Source organism: Parasteatoda tepidariorum, chromosome 12 (genome assembly GCF_982258835.1).
Source record: "Parasteatoda tepidariorum strain Cologne lab strain chromosome 12, Ptep-v5.0, whole genome shotgun sequence".
Taxonomy (NCBI): Eukaryota; Metazoa; Arthropoda; class Arachnida; order Araneae; family Theridiidae; genus Parasteatoda; species Parasteatoda tepidariorum.
Genome location: NC_141766.1, coordinates 45955155 through 45972710, shown reverse-complemented (window position 1 = coordinate 45972710; position 17556 = coordinate 45955155).

Below are 17556 nucleotides of genomic sequence, written 5' to 3'. Positions count from 1 at the left end.
TGATACTAATATAGAATATCTAAGAATATATCAATATGAAGGAAATAATTCTAACATGAGAACTAACATGGAATGTAAAATTATAATCTAAAATCCTATATTTTAATGAAGAATTAAATTTCAATATGCAATTATATATATAATTATTTATGTATACAATAAATATATATGTAATTATATTTCAATTTAGTATTATATAGAATTCTATGCCAGAATATTCCAATCTAATATTCTAGTATCGAATTACACTAGTTATCATAAATTAAGGAAAAATCACAAAAATAGCGATAACTCTTTCAAAAGTAAGCCAAACCGTGCAAAATTTGCATATGTTGTCCACTAAGAGTAGCTGAGTAAAATTGCAATATGCAAATTAGTGGCGCTGCACTCGGCTTACGTCATCTGCCTGGAGCATAAAAGTCCAAGTTTGAGAGAAAGCACACAAATTTTACTGTGATTGCGACATTGAAAATCTGAGATAGCCAATTCGTAATAATGACCTCTAGGCATCATTTGCCTGAAGAACTACGATGGAGAGCCATCGGGAGACTAGAGGCAGGGCAGAGTCAATCAGAAGTGGCCAGATGGCTAAATGTGAGTCCATCTGTGGTTCATAGACTTTGGAGGCAATTTCAAACCACAGATTCGGCATCTAGGAGGTTCAGTCAAGGACGGCCAACTGTTACGACCAGTGCCGATGACCGATATTTGACATTAAGTGCACGCAGGAATAGAACCGCTACTCCGACACATCTTAGATCCTTTCTTGCTGCAGCCACCGGAAGGTTGGTGTCAACGTCAACTGTGCGCAGAAGGCTCCACGAAGGTGGTCTGTATGCGAGACGACCAGCCATTTGCGTGCCGCTCACATCACGCCATAGGAGAAACCGTTTGCAGTGGGCCCGACAACATGTCCACTGGACGTCAGATCAATGGAGGCCTGTTCTCTTTACGGATGAGTCCAGGTTTAGTCTAGAAAGTGACAGTAGACGTTATTTGATATGGAGAGAACCTGGGACCCGTTATCATCCATCAAACATCCGTGAAAGAGATGCATACGGAAGAGGCAGTGTCTGTGTTTGGGGAGGCATATCCTTAGGAGGGCGCACATACCTCCATGTCTTTCCAAGGGGAACCGTGAATGCTCAGGTTTATCGAGACAACATCCTTGATGCTTATGTGCGCCCATATGCCGGGGCAATTGGTGATTGCTTCCTGTTACAGGACGATAATGCAAGACCACACAGAGCTCGCATTGTTGATGATTATCTTCAACAGGAAACAATTACTCGCATGGAGTGGCCAGCTCGATCCCCGGACTTGAATCCTATCGAGCACGTTTGGGATGCTCTAGGGAGGCGTGTATCTGCCATCAATCCGCCCCCTCAGACCCTTGCCACGCTTGCAACTGCTTTACAAGAGCAATGGCTCTCACTTCCTATTGAACTGATAGACCGCATAATTGAAAGCATCACACATCGCTGTTTGTGCTGTATTGCTTCTAGAGGTAATCATATTCCATATTAAAGGTACTTTTTCTATTGCAAACCGATACTTCCAATTTGTTTATTTTATACATGTGCTAATTTCTATACTACTATTAATGTCTGATAATTTCTTTTTATGTTGTTTAATACCTTACTATGTGTTGTATATTGTGGGTAAGTTTCATAAAATTCCATGTGTAATTTCTTGAGTTATCGCGATTTTTGTGAATTTTCCTTAATTTATGATAACCAGTGTATATTAGAATATCTCAATCAAATATTCAAATATAATTTAATGTTTCGAGACTTTTATCAAAGAATATACATAGGAGAAGAAATCTAACTTCCATTGACATAATGTAAACCAGTCCTCCGAGGTTTGGTGCGGCCGCTGTGTATAAAGGAAAAAACAACATCTAGGGGCACTGCAGCAGAAATTCTTGATACGGGTTCGCACTACTGCGCTTATGGCTGTGAGGGAAAAGAAACGTTTTCTCTTTTTATTAATAATTGGCTTGTTCCGCATTTGTACACTATTGATAAGCAGTACAGTACAGTTAATTACGATATTTCCTTCAAAATATATTTATATCATCAATGTTAATTAAATCTGCTAACACATTTTGACTTAGAAAAAAATAAGGTGACGTACCTCCCAGCCGTCACTTTGCTTCTTATGCGCATGCGCTGTATCTTGGTACATATTGTGCTAAATATGCGATTGTTGCTCGACATGTAAGTTGTTTTTCTGGTACAGCATACCGCATCGAGCTGTTCACCGTTTTAGTCGTGTATTTGAAGAGCTGGACTTCTTCTCCTTTCTATATTCTTTGCTTTTATCTCGGTTGATTGACTGTATTTTTACATAAAAAATTCAGGGTAATCATGTCATATATGAAGAGCTTAGTAGATGAACCAGGTAAGTGACATTTTAATAATTTAACATTTAAGAGTGGCTATAAACAGAGTAAGTCGAAAAAGAGTTGCATTTAAGCAATTAGATATCATAATTGTGTAAATACATGTTAATACAATAATTGTTTAATGCATGTTAATATAACAATTGTTGAATACATATAAATGTTATATTGTTGTGGCATTAGAAGGTGTGGCTAAGAATACTTTGGATTGTTATTATCATTGTTTAGTTATGTTGAAATTATAAAGTGAAAGCAAAAACAATTCATATCATGCATAAACACATTTTGCTGCAACCAATTTGTGTTATTTTCCCTGATTAATATCATTGAAAATGTCGCTTATTTGCTTAATCTACTAAGCGCTCTAGTGGCGCTATCGGTTAAAGCGTTTCACACACCGCTATGATAGGAGAGAGGGGGCAATGAGTTTTATTCTGGTGGCAAACAAAACAACTGGCGTGTACAAGCAAGAAGGTGCTCGTTAAATCTGTTGTGGCTGAAAGTCGTTGGTAGTGGAGCGGAAGTTGAGAAGAAAGGGAATCAGTTCAGGCGCGGTCCACGTCATCTGACCTGAATCAAAATTACATAGCATTCCTATCATGGCCGTTAAACGATAGTGAAAATGGGGCTAGGTTCTGGGCCATGGTTGGGTGATGATGATGCTTCATCTATTAAGCTTTTCATATAACACAAGAAATAGCATTACAATTTTATAAAAAATAATTTGACTAATTATACTTTGTTCTTTGTCTACTTCAAAGTCCAATTCCGAAAACAGGGAAATGATTTAGCATAGCATCGAATTCGTGTATAAAAAAACATTCTAGAAATGTTTTCATTAATATTACTTTTTTTTTTTTTTTTGAAAAAAACCCAAAGAAAAAAGATACGAGTAATATATATATAGTGTAGTTTTCAAACGAAAAGGCCAGATGCGCCACATTAGGGATAACACACAAAACGTAGCAAACCTTATACTTAATTTATATTAACTGTCTTTAATTTGCTGTAGGCTCACGAATTTATAAATTACAGAAACTCTTATAAATGGTCTAATTTTGCTTAAAGTTCCTAATAATAAACCTACTGAACATTAAGCTTGTTCCCACATCGCCACGTACGCATAACATAAGCTGAGGGATACATCGGAAGTTTCCTAAATTTCTTCCGGTTTTATAAAGCCTGTTATTGTTTAGAATCAGTCAATCATCCATAAAATGTACAGTTACTTCAAATATTCAAGAGAAATCTCCCATGAAAACGAGAAAAACTGACAAGTATGTATGCTGGAACATTGAAAATGTGTGAAATTAGCATGCTTCTCCTAGAGAAGCAACAGGCGTTTCACTTAAGACCAGTGGTCAACAATCTGTGGCTCGCGAGTCACTTATGTGTTTTGCGATTCGAGAATTTTGAAGAAGAATCTGCCAACAACTGCTTTAGACTATCCAGCGTAGAAAGGAACAGGGTGGACACAACCGAAAAATGATAAGGTTTCATAGACTGTTAGAAATGTAAACGATCTTAATTATCAGGACCATATTTCCCGCAATTCGGCTTCGCCTACCCCTACATTTTGAAGGCCAGGAACCTGAATTCATCAAGAAAAGATGAATATTTCTTTGGAGAAAATACGTTTTAGAGCCTAAGTTTGTTATTTTGAATATCATTTGCCCTAGTTAATTAGCATATTTGAGGTCATCCCCTCGAACCATTAAGATTGAGACCTTGTACTTAAAATTCCAGTCATTAAATTTTAAAAAAAACTTTTTTTTCTTCTTTTATGAACTATACATTCAAAAGAAAACGATCACACAGTTTAAAATTTGAAACTCGACTTTCTTCTAAATTTGAAATTGTTGATTGTATCATCCCACAGTTGCCTCACTCTTCACTTTTTGGAATATTTTGGGCATCCAATTCCTTCAATTTCTCACAATTCCTTCTCTAAAATTCAACAAGATACCATTCAAATAATTCCCTCCAACTAAATAAGGAATGGTATCGATATCAGTGTCTTACTTTCCTTTTTAAGTAGATTAAATATTTTTTAGGCCTAAAATTTCAATAGGCCCCTGAATTTCATGCAGTAACAAATAAATATGCTGCCATAATATTTTTAATGATTCTTATTATTCCCAAAATTCATAATTCTACGTTATAAGCATTTTTAAACCTTTATCAAAGTTATTAAAATAGCTATGAAAAGTTTAATGTTTTTCCTTTAAAAAGTTTTGAACTTCAGAGTTACGTTCCACAGTACAAACTCGGGTGGCGCCATCTATTTATATCTATGTAAAGTTATATTATTCACCAGAAATTTCATTAAGCCATTTTTTTTTTAATATCAATTGTGTATGAATAAAACTTATTAGAAAACAACTATTAGTTCAAAATTTATGTAAAAATTTTAGTAGCAGGATTTTCCAGGCTTTGACCAGCATAAAAGAAATTACATTATAATTATATATGAAAACTTCTTTCTTCTAATAATAAGTAATAATTTATTTTCTTCAAACTAAGTAGGTAATTGTCGCTATTAATAATAAATATTATGAAAAAATAACATTTAAACATATTTTTCAAAATAATTAGCATATAATTTTTTAGCAGTTGCGGTTGTGTTAACTTTTACAACTACATTAGATTTTTTTTCTTTATTTTTAGAAATGACCGATAGATTAATTTATCTACAACTAATCAAAATAATTCATGTTAGTAACTTTAATAATTATTATTAACAAATTGAAAATGAATAACTACGATTTATAAATTAAATAATCAATAATAACAACATCGATTCTTTCAAATGGCACCAGAGGCATACTATATATATACAGCAAAAATAGTTCAAAAATGCGATGCGTGACTGGAGAGAAAATTTAACTGAAAATAAAATTTCTGCTTCTAAGCCAAAAAACAATAAAAATTAAAGTTTGAATAAGCGTTATGTTTGTCGTATATAAAGCTATGGAGTATATATTCTTCTAGTAAATGGTGAATGATTACTTTTTAATAGTATCAATAGATGGCGGCATCTATTACTATAGTCAATAGCTCTTCAAAGTTTTTAACTCCGTAATCGAAAATATCGATCTACTATACTATAAAATTCTCTTTTTTATCTATGATGCTCCCTCCCCTTAATAAAAAGTGGTCAAAAACTAATTTAATGACTCGTGAACCTCATAAAAAGCAAGTTTTTTTTAAATATTTTATTCTTAAAATAAAATTGCGAAAAAACTTTTTATTATTGTCACTAGATGACAGCATCAACATAGAGGCTCCTTCGCAGAAATCTAAAATCAAATCATTAGCCGTATTATTTATCTTGATGAAATTTCTCAATAATAACTTCGAGAAAACTATTTTCTATAATTAAATAAATATTTTTAGCAAGTGTCATTCCTTAAAATATAACCAAACACTTAAATGCATGCAAAAAGTGTGTGCGTGCGTATGTGTAAAATCTGAAAACAATTGAATATATAATTTAGAAACTAATTTCTCAAATTTGCACTAAGGTAATGACTTAAAGGTAAAAATATTCTCTACGCTTGTCATTCTTTCAGAGTTAGATTAACAAAATAAGCACATGCGTAAGGCCCCAGGGATGAGAGGGGCTCCACAAAGCTCAAATGAAAAGAATTTTTTTTCCATAAACTTTATATATAATATTTTCTAGAAATATGATTGTCTGTACTTGTGTATAGATATTATTCACAAATAATAAACCTAGTGACCACTTTTTCCTCAAACCTCATGAGTCGGTGATCAGACAGGTCCTTTTCATTCAATAGCCATTTTTTGCAAACTTAATTTTTGCTTGGATTAATTTATATTTAAAAAATAAATAAATAACTCATATTACAAATAATCTACGGGTATAAAAAGTTAAATCAATAATAAAAATAATATAAATATGTGACTAAACTTAGTTAAACATACTGGCCTTAAATATTTAAAAATATTTGGGGAGGCAAAATAATTTAATGTATACGTTACAACTTTGAAATATGTGAATTGTTAAATAACTCCTCTTTCATTTGAATCTTTCCATCAAAATTTGATGGCTTTAGAGCAGGGATGGCGAACCAATGGCACGCGTGCCATTTATGGCACGAGACACAATATTTTGGGCACGCCACCGATCACAATTGTTATTACACTATGAATTTTTATTACACAAATGTTATTACACTATGAAGCATGTGAAACAATTAAATTAAAATTCACAAAAACGAACAAAGTAAACAATTATTAATAAAAAAAAATTAACAATTAATGCTAAAACACAATTAATAACCATAAAAAACAAGCTAACAATAAATAACTAGCAAAAAAAAATTACAGTCCTGCTTAAAGAAACATCTTACAACCTAATATGTTATTTGTCATCTAATCTGCAACAACAGAAGTCACCCTGTTGTTACTTTAAGTTGTTTTAAGACATGGCAAAATGTTTTTTTATTTTCAATGTAAATAAAGAGTTTTGATTTGATAGTATTTAGTATTATTATTTTTCCAATAATCACGAAGTCAAAATTATTTGACGGCACGTCTATGACCTCATTGAACAATGTTTTAGAAAAAATGGCACTTTGGTGTATAAAGGTTCGCCACCACTGCTTTAGAGGAATCAAAATTGTGAATCGAAACATTGAACAATAAAAATTCTATTTTCCAGAATCTTTCAACATTCATGTACTTTTATCTTGCTAGGATTTTCCAAAGAACAAAACGTGGGGAAAAGTGACCTGTTATTTACTTCAGTAGCCACATTTTTTTTTGACTCGCCACGTGGCGAGCGGATAATTTCAGGTCCGCCGAAGTGTAAGGACCATAGAACTGATGTAAGACCATGGCTATATCAGTTACTGGTACAAATTAAAACCTAAAAACTATTTAGCGTACGATTCTGTATCGTGTTACTTTTTGCTTTGCATTTTCTTACCGTTTTTATTTCATGTTCAAGGAAACTTAACTTTGACTTTTTCATCTGAGTGTTTTGATAAAAGAAAAATTTTATTAATACAGTAATTAAATAATTACTTTTAGCATTTTAATAATACAGTAATTTATTTTTCTTAAATTTAGTCTTTTACACTTCCCGTTAATAGATTACAGAAAATGTTGTTACAATATTATAATCTTCTTTATAATAAGACTTATCACTTTATTTAATTTTAAATAGATTATTTAAAATATAATGTAATACAAGTTTAATATAACGTAATACATTGTTTTGTTTCAAGCGAAGCGAGTTATTTGTTTTCAACCACTTTGTACAGAGTGTAGAAAAAATAAACGGAGCTCCCTAAATAACTTTTGATCTAATAATCGGATCTTCAAGTTTTTGGACTCAATCGTTAGGACAGTTGGAGGGGTCGTTAATCGTTAGGTCTCAATCGTTAGACAATATTTTAAGTTACAAAAACAAACATAAAAACGTTCCTTTCCCTCAATAAACATATTTTTTTCGATGGATTCAGAATACTGATCCCCAAAATATACAATCTGGAAAATGAGGTCCCAATAATTTGATCGGTAGAGCGGTCGACAGTTCGAACTCCTTTAAGTTACTTTCACGTTTTGCGCATTTCGCCTTATCTCGAGAAGTTATAGAGCATGCACACAATTCTAAAATTCGTTTACCCAAAGAAAATTCCATGCAAAAAATAACTTTTAGTATTTAGTATTTTACTATTACTTTTTTTATTTTATTATTATAAGAGTCAAAAAACTTCTGAATTATAAGGTATAAATTCTTTTACATAATTTTAAAGAATGCAATTTTAAATGGCAAAATACAAAATTTGAGCAAAATCGCTCGAATAGCTCCTGAGAAATCGAATTTTGAAAAAGTCTTATTTTTAAAATTCGCTTTAATTATTCGTCGTAAATCAAAAATTATATGAAAATCTTATGAAGATAAACAACTGGTTGATGTATAACAAAAAATGGTAAGACAAATTAGATGGTAATGGGATATTAAAATAAATGACTAATATCTTTAAAAAAAATTCTTCTAAAGATATTTGTAGTTTATCTACATAGTAGAATAAATTGATATCTTTAAAGGTTTTCTTTTTTTACTGTATTACTTTTTTATACCGAAACAACCATGTACTGTATTTATTTTCTTATTATTAATTTTTTTTTTTTTTATTCTACTTCATTATTTTTCAGAAATATTTGTTGCTATTTCTGAAATAGCTGCCTTTAATAGTACTTTTAAAAGAGCAAAAGAGAATATTGTAATGGTATTGATTTATTATATTATTACATATTATCAAAATATGCATCATTTTTATCTTTCTGCATTATAAAGAGCTTTATTACACGATAATAATAGTGCATAACTCAATTACGCTGAAAATTAATAAACAATTTTTTGTTAAAAAATACTAAACGACATATTAAGTGAAATGTGTTAAAATAATCTCAATTCTTGGTAATATATACTTCATTTTGCTTCTTAAAATCATCAATTGTTATCAGATACACTTATACAAGCTTGGTTGACAGGTGGTTGAAGGTAAAACATGCATTTCCGTTGATCATGGTGTGGTCTTTTCCTCAGGTATTGCGAACTAACTATTGTTAAGAATTTTAAAAATGACAGACCTCAATATATATTATCAAGAATACTATTTATTCTGACAAGAAAACACCATACACCAAGAAATAGCACTTTGCATGTAGAAGTGGCAATACTTAATTGGCTTCGGTATCTTTTTCTTTTAGAGAAGAAATAATAATTTCATTATGTGAAAAGTAAGTTGCATGGCAACAAGCTGTGCTAGCCTCAATCGAAAGTTCATAGGAACTTGAAAGAAATTTAAAACATGATATATGAGATTTCTTTTGACACCGCATACTTCGAAAGAGACAATAACGTAGCATACTTGAAAAGAGACACCCAGAAGGTAAACCTGACAAGAGGACATAGAATAATTGGTTGTTTCCATGAGGAAGAAATTGCTGGAAATGTGTGAAAGTAAAAGAAATGCTTACATTCAAAATGCAATTGTAAAAAGTAGACAATCTAGCTAATAATTGATGAGGGGTTTGAATTTGCAAATATTACAAGAGTTAAGAAGAATGAATATTATAGATCGAAAATATTTCTCTTACATGGCATTAGAAATTTTAAAAAGAAATATAAAAACTTACACTGATTATGTTCTTTGTAAGAGTACAGAATTTATTTTCATAAAAGTTAATAATTTTCTACACTATATAAAAGCCTTGCATAAAGTCGAAAAAATTTTCGGTTTATTGAAAGGACTAAAAAAATATTTATATTACAAGTTTAATGCAAGAACCAATATATTTTGAAGGATTTTTTTAAAAAAAAATTAGATAAATATGTAACTTTGTGGAAAAAAAAATGTCTAAAAGAAATAAATATAAAGAAGTACAAAACTTTTTTTATAAACGCAACAATTATTTTTACATTTAATATTTAGCTGACTGCTGTTTAAAACTTTATTAATTTACGCTATTATTTGCTATAATATAATGTTACTCTATAAGACATTTTTTTAAATTTTGTAATATTTAGACATTAAAAAAAAATGCTCTTAATTTTTCTGAAATCTTAAAAAAATTTAAGTTTTTTTTTTAATCTTAAGTTTTTTTAAAGTCTTATGATAAAGTTCAATTTAATTTCAAATTCTGTAATACTGCTTTTATTTTTATAGATCTTTTATTCACCTTAATTATATTAACTGGGATGTTTTAAGAAACATTGGAATTTCTAAAATATTTCATAACACTCCTTTTTGTTCCCTTTGTACTATGTTTATTTTATTATCGATTTTATATTAGATAAAAATATAAATCCAATAACTGCACAAGAAAAAATGTACTTTGATAAAATAAAGTCTTGTAACTATTTATAAATTAGTAACTAATTTCATCTAAATATACTTTATTCCGAATTTTTAGTAATTTACTTTTTTAAATTAAAAACACGTAGTGACGCATATTTTACATTTTTTTTACAAATCAAAAACCGAAACACAAATTTTTATGTTTAGCAAGAATTCTTTATTTCAAGAATTTGTAGAAAATATAAATTTTTGTTCGAAAAAAAAAAAGACTGACATAGTTGAAACAAAGTTTATTCTACAGTTCAAAGAATGTATAAATTCAAAACATCAAAACTTAATATACAATGATAATTACAGTAAATTTATAAATCCCCTATACACTTATTCCAAATTACGTTTTGTTAAACTCCTGTTGAACTGCTTGAACATCATCATTCATTTTTTTCAAATTTCATTATTTTAGTTAACATACTTATGAAAATCCAAATATTATAAAATAGAAAAATATCTAATTATAGACATCCCAGCTAGTCTGCAAGGAAGAGTAATACTTTTTTGATTAAATAATAATATAATAATAGCAAATTTTGTCATAAGCACTTGTATTTTCTTAATTATTTTCATTATGTGTAATAAAGATTATTATATAATAATCATAAGATTATATATATATATTCTTGGACTAACAATATATAGTATCTTTGTTCTTTATTAAATTTTGCAAATAATAGTTATCGATAGATTTTAATATTGCAATATTTAATATTTTAAATTTAGCACTGCTTATTTTTTTGAATTTGGAAAGTTTCAAAAATCCTTATAAGACATTAATGAATAATTAATTGCAAATAATACCGAAATAATAGTGAGAATATAAATAAAATATATATACATCACTTAAAACTAAATGAAAAATAATAAATAAAAAATAAATGGAACAGATAATACTAATATTAAAAAAAGCTGCAAGAATTTTCGAGGAATATAAATTAATTTAAAAACTATTTTGTTATAAGTTCATTATATAATAATTTTTATGAAATCTTATTAATGTGATGTTCCATCCAGCAATCTTGGTCAATACAAAGGGCAACATTGCACGTTAGACAAATAATTGCTGAACGTCTGCGTTTTGTTTCATCTTTTGGAATATGCATGTGCTCCATTTTTAATCTTTTTGTGCTGGGAGAAAAAGATGATTGAGCAAGAGTATTTCTGCGAGGTGTGGAGTATTGGGTTTTTATCTAAGAGTGATCGAATGACATTCATTCTATATTGTTGATGGGTTTTCCACCGATAACTTTTCTAAATAATATATATGAATTTAAAACACTTAAATCTAGGTGAAAAAATAATTTTTTTGTCCATTTGACAGTCTTGCGACCGAAGGAATATGAATTAGCCATTCGATCACTCAAATCGACATAACCCATATGCTCCGTATAATCCGCAACAATTTTTGGTTTTTTAGTATCATCATGCTCCAGTGCTGCATGAGGCTCATGAATATTACTCAAGAGATAAACATCTCGCTTGTCATGATAACATAGGGCTACCATGCCTTCCTCACAATAAAGAATTTGACTGTCTCCAGATTTTGATTTTTTATTTTGAGCAAATTTAGGAAAAACTTTCCTAATTGCCCTGACAGTCCCACAACAATTTACTTTATAGTTCTTCAGCATATCTGAAAATAAATTTGGAGAAGAAAAAAGTTATCCATATAAAGTTTGTGACCTTTTCCTTTAACAGAATTTGCTAAATTGTTCACAACATTATAAGATGCAGGTAAGGATGGAGGTAAAGATGCAGGTAAGGATGTCTTTGCCCAAATAAACATGCATATCATAAGTAAAACCTTCTTTATCAGCAATTTTGTACATTTTTATACCCCCATTGCTTTCGCCTTTTTTGGCATATATTGCTTGAATATTACTCTGCCTTTAAATTTACAATAACTTCATCTATTGACAATTCTTCAGTTGGAGAGTAATATTTTTTGAAGGAATCGTTTATTAGGTTAAACACATCACGCAATTTCCATAGCCTGTCATAGTTTTCATCATTTTTTGGTTTAGTAGAATTATCAGCGAAATGAAGAGCACCCAATATTTGTAGAAATCTGTCCCTAGGCATTGATTTCCCAAATATTGGTGTAGCAATTAGCTCGTCGGTAGACCAATAGTCTTTTAAACAGTCTTTTTCAATATGGCCCATCAACAAAATTAAAGCAAAAAATATCTTCAGCTCGTCTGCATTCGTTTCATACCATTCAGATGAATACCACCCTTTATCCTTTTCTGAGTGAAAGTTTAATTGGTTATTGTAATAACGGTTAGTCTCTTTTGAAATTAATTGAAGTAACTCTTTAGAAATAAATAAATCAAAAAAATCAACTTCATTCTGTAAAGGCATAATTGAGGGAGCAACACCTGATTGTCTGGTAAAATTTTTCTTTTGCCAATGGTCAAAATTTTGAATTTCACTCCACGTGAAAGTTTGTTGTATTTCAGCGGTTTTGATTACATTAATTTCTTAAACTTCTCCAAAAATTGTTTTTACAGTTACGTCATCCTCCTTATCAGAGCAATCAGAATCACTATCTGCATAATTTTCTTTATCTAATTCCTCTAAGAGTTTGCAGATCTCTTCATCATTCAAACCTCGCTTACAAGGAGTCATCGGAATTGCTAAAATAACTTACTAACAGAGAGGAGAAAACAGAAAAGACAGCTAAGGAATATTTGGCTACACTATTTTCACACCGATGTTCAATATATGCCAACCTCCAATGCGAATTTTCGCGAAACCCTCCTACAATCCTCCCCTCGAAGCCTTAACAATAGAGGGGGAACTACTTAAACCACTTATCATCAAGAGGTGAAGAGTAAGTTTGACAGTGAAAGGAGAAACAGGGTGCATAGCCAAATCTTTGAATCAAAAATAAGCACTTTTTAAAAACTTTTCAAGCACTATACAAACATTTTCAAGCACTCAAAAAAATTCATATTCAATCAATGATATTAATGAAAAACAAAAACTTCTTATAAAGAGTTTTAGCGTTAAAAAAAAAAACCCAAAAAGAAACGGACGTAAATCAAAACAATCAGTACTTTCCCACATCTTTGAGTGAATTCAACTTGACCCTGAACTCAGAACAAAATTACCCTTACCCCCTACGTCAAAAAAGTGTTAGAAATAAAATAAAATAAACAAGAATAAAATTAAAATAAATTAAAAAGAAAAACATTGAATAAGGATCTGACTCTATCCGAATTGGAGCACTCGGGTTTCAGTTTCGAGTGTGCGCGCATGCGCAAGTCATAACGTGGGTACGACATGAAATCAGCATGAATGATTACGTAGCAAATACCTCATTTTTCGTGAAATGCAGGGGATTCGCCAGATATCACTGACGAAAAAAACAAATTATTTGTGGAAAAAAAGCACTTTTTAAAAACACCAGCTGAAAAAAGCACCTTTAGAAGCTTTTAAAAACGAAATCCCCAAAAAAGCACCTTTAAGTACTTTTTACAAACGCTACGCACGCTGGGAAAGAAATGTGTGGTACAAATGTTGTACCTAAACCGTCTTAAAATAAAATTATATTTAGGGTACAACTGTCGTACCCTCCGTCTCCTAAAGGTTAAACTAGAACTGAAGAAGTCGCTAGGTTTCGAGCATTCAAAAATAGATGCCCATTCTCAGACTTACCTAACGTGAATGAAGATAGAATATGTTTAAAAAGAAAATGCAAAGTTATCAACGAAAAATAAAACAAAAGTGTAAGACAATAGTAGAAAAACTGGGGAAGCTTAGAGAGGCAAATCAAGGCAGAGTGCATTTTCAAACACTATAGAGGTGCGGTTAAGAACTCGTGTCATTAACTAGGGCAGGGGTCGACAACCTGTGGCTCGCGAGCCACAGGTGGCTCTTTTGATGTAAAGTTGCGGCTCTCCAGTTCCATGCGAAAAAATTAATAAATTGTTACCAAAACCCTTAAAAATAAGAAAATATATTTTTAAGTACCAAATTTCTCAAGAGCTTTCTATTCTTATAATCGTTAATTACTAACCGCTACGCTCAGGCTCTTCGTTAACGGGGGTTAGAGGGGTGCCTCATTCCGACTCGATTCCGAGTATTCACCCAGAAAAGTGGCAAGTCTGTTGTCTGTTTGAGCATGCCGTTACCGACACAATGAAAAGGCTCTAAAAAAGGATGGTGCCCTTTACTCTGATCTTGTGAAACAGCAGACAAACCCCCGGAAATTTCTGTCAACTTGAAAAATCGAGGATGTTTTAAAAGCGTTTAGCTAGAAATGCCTTTTCTCACGTTTTCTCTTACTCTTTCTAAGAATTAAGACAATATCTTTATCCATGTCCTTAAGAAGGGGAAGGGAAGGGCTCAATGCACATACAGTTGTGGTTTATTTCTCTATATGACTGTCCAGTTTCTTTTCACTCACCCCACCAGTTACTTCACTGACCTGTCTTTAACTGCCCAGTACCAGTTTACAAGTATACTTAGTTACTCAAAGCATATTTTATAAATTAATATTATTATTGAATCTAAGTATAAATTTTTTATGAATATTTACTATTTGCAGTCTTATTGTTTAAATATTAAGGTAAAATTAAATTGCATTAAATATGTTGTTATTTTCCAGTTAAATTAATTCCTTAATTATTGCTTCAAAATTTAGGTATAAAACTTTTTTTCAAAAAAGAAAAAAAAAATTTTTAAATATATATGGGTAAAAAATTATTTTCATGAAGTAGATAAAAAAAATTTTAATTTCTTTTCTACAGTAAAACGATTAAAAGAAAGAAAAAAGAGCAATTAAAAAATTTTTATGTTATTTATTTTCATTAGTAGGAGCTTGAGATAGAAATAGATAAATCACATTTGAATTCTAAAGATAGGAATTCTTTTTCCTTTTTTTAAATTGTTATTTATTAAGCTTTTTAATTTTGTGTTTGAAATAGTAATTTATTTTTAAATTTAATTTTTTCAGTTTTCATAGATCTTATTTAATAGAAATTTCAAAAATCAAATTCTATATTTGTTCTTAGCATTTGTTTTTATAATAAGTTGAAACTGCAATCCTTTATGAACAAAACTATACCAATGCTTATTTTATTAAAAATGTAATGTGTTTAAAAATAGAAAAGCTTCAGTTTTTTTCTAAATAATTTTTTTAAATCTTTTTTGTTACTATGTTTATGCATTTCGTATGTATTTAATGTTTTTTATATTATATTTTAGACTTAAGTTACAATTTTCCATTTGTTTAAGTTAATTATTAATAAAAAGAAACTTAATATTTTTGTAATTTTTTAAAAACTCAATTCACAGTTTTGTATTAAATGGCAGGATAATTAACAAAATAAATGATTAACCAAATTGTACTTTAACTGCCTTAACGAGGAAAAAAATTATTTTGCGATTAAAGGGTATTTTTTTAAAAATATTTTAAAAAAAGACTTAAACATTCTTCGGTAAAATTTATTATTTACGTTGCGTTATTTTTAGATAAAGAAATATTCAGATAAAAAATTTAGCATTTTACAAATTATTTAAGGCAAGAATGCGTGAAAAAATTTATCTGTACTTCCAAAACTAGTTCATCCCCCCCCCCCAGGAAAAAAAGAACTATTTCTGTCACAGCTAGTCACTATTTAGTCACAGCTCTTATATTATAACAATGTAAATTATAAAATGAATAATAAAAATAAATAAAATTATTAAATAAAAATGAAAAATAAAATTTTAGTAATAAATAAGCATTAAAAATAATTATTCACAAATAAAATTGCTAAAATTAAATAAATACGCATATAATATTTGAAACGCATCAAAAAGAATCCTACTTAAATTAAGAATTTTAAAAAAAAAAATTCACGAGTCATAATTGATGTCTGATAATTTTTCAGTTTAATTTTTCAGTTTAATGAATAAATACTAATTTAATTTTCATCTACATTTTTTAAAGCCTTTGATGTGTATCACATGTTATTATTATGTAAAACATGATGTTATGAAAAGACCACCCTTAATATTAATTTTCATAAACCTTGTCAAAAATAAAGATAAAAATTACTTCAGCGGATGTAGTAAATTAAAATATAGAAGGGAGGAAACAAGCATATGAATTTAAAAAATATCTATTACAATATATTGATAATAATCTTTATAACAATAGTAATAATAACAGGCCTGTTTAATCAGGTGAATGTTAAAGTTTTAATTTATAAAGTTATTTAATTTGGTAAAAAATCGTTAATCGCCTTTTTACACTCGCCTTCCTCAACAGTGATTTGTTTGCTTTCGATTGTTTAAATTCTAACGTGGGACCTCTACCCGTTCTTTTTCGCGTTCACTTAAAGCAAAATTTCTTTAAATGCATATTAAGAGCGGTCACTCCGAATCACCTGCATAGTATTAAATTTCATCATCAAAAACGTTAATGTTGTAATTTTGTGTATAAAAGCTATTTTAAATAATAGAAGATCTTTACTTTCAGTGACTTTTATTAAATTAATTTATATATCTTTTTTAAATTATTCGAGTTGGAAAGCCCGAGAATCTATAAATTTTTTACAATAAATCGAAAAAGTATGTGACCTAGCACTTCATCATAAGTCGATTTAACGTTTGCTTTGACAAAAAAATTTTAAATGTACTTAAATGTTTAATAATTAAGTGCTTAAATTTTTTTTTAACTATAACAAGAATAGACGGTACATATTTCTTAAAATAGGAAAATTGTGAAAAAATTCTGATATAATATAAATGAATATTATTGCGGAATTGCTATGAAAAATTAAAAAGAATTATTATAAAATCTATCTGGTAAGATTGTGTTTCAATGCACACTCAATTAAAAAAATCGCATTTTCTGTTGAAAGTTTGACAAAAATTAGTAAGAAAATTTACTATTTTCATCGAATTTTAATGACCCAAGTATTCTTATCCCCCCCCCCCCCAAAAAAAGAAATAATTTTAAAAAATTAAATGAAAACAAAATTTTAAAAAAATTATTTACGTATTTTAAAAATAAATAATAAATATTATTCTGTATTCAAAACCGTTTTTTTAATTAAAAATCAAATATACATAAAAAAACACTATAGTATTAAATCAAAAATTTTTAGTTGCTCTTTAAAAGCGGGAAATTTTGTAAAATTGTAACTTTTGGCTCTTTCGTTTCAAAAGGTTGCCGACCCCTGAACTAGGGAATTGACACATGAAACATATAAAGCAAGATTCCAGAAATTCAACATGAGCTGGGGTAGAGAATTTCCGACATTA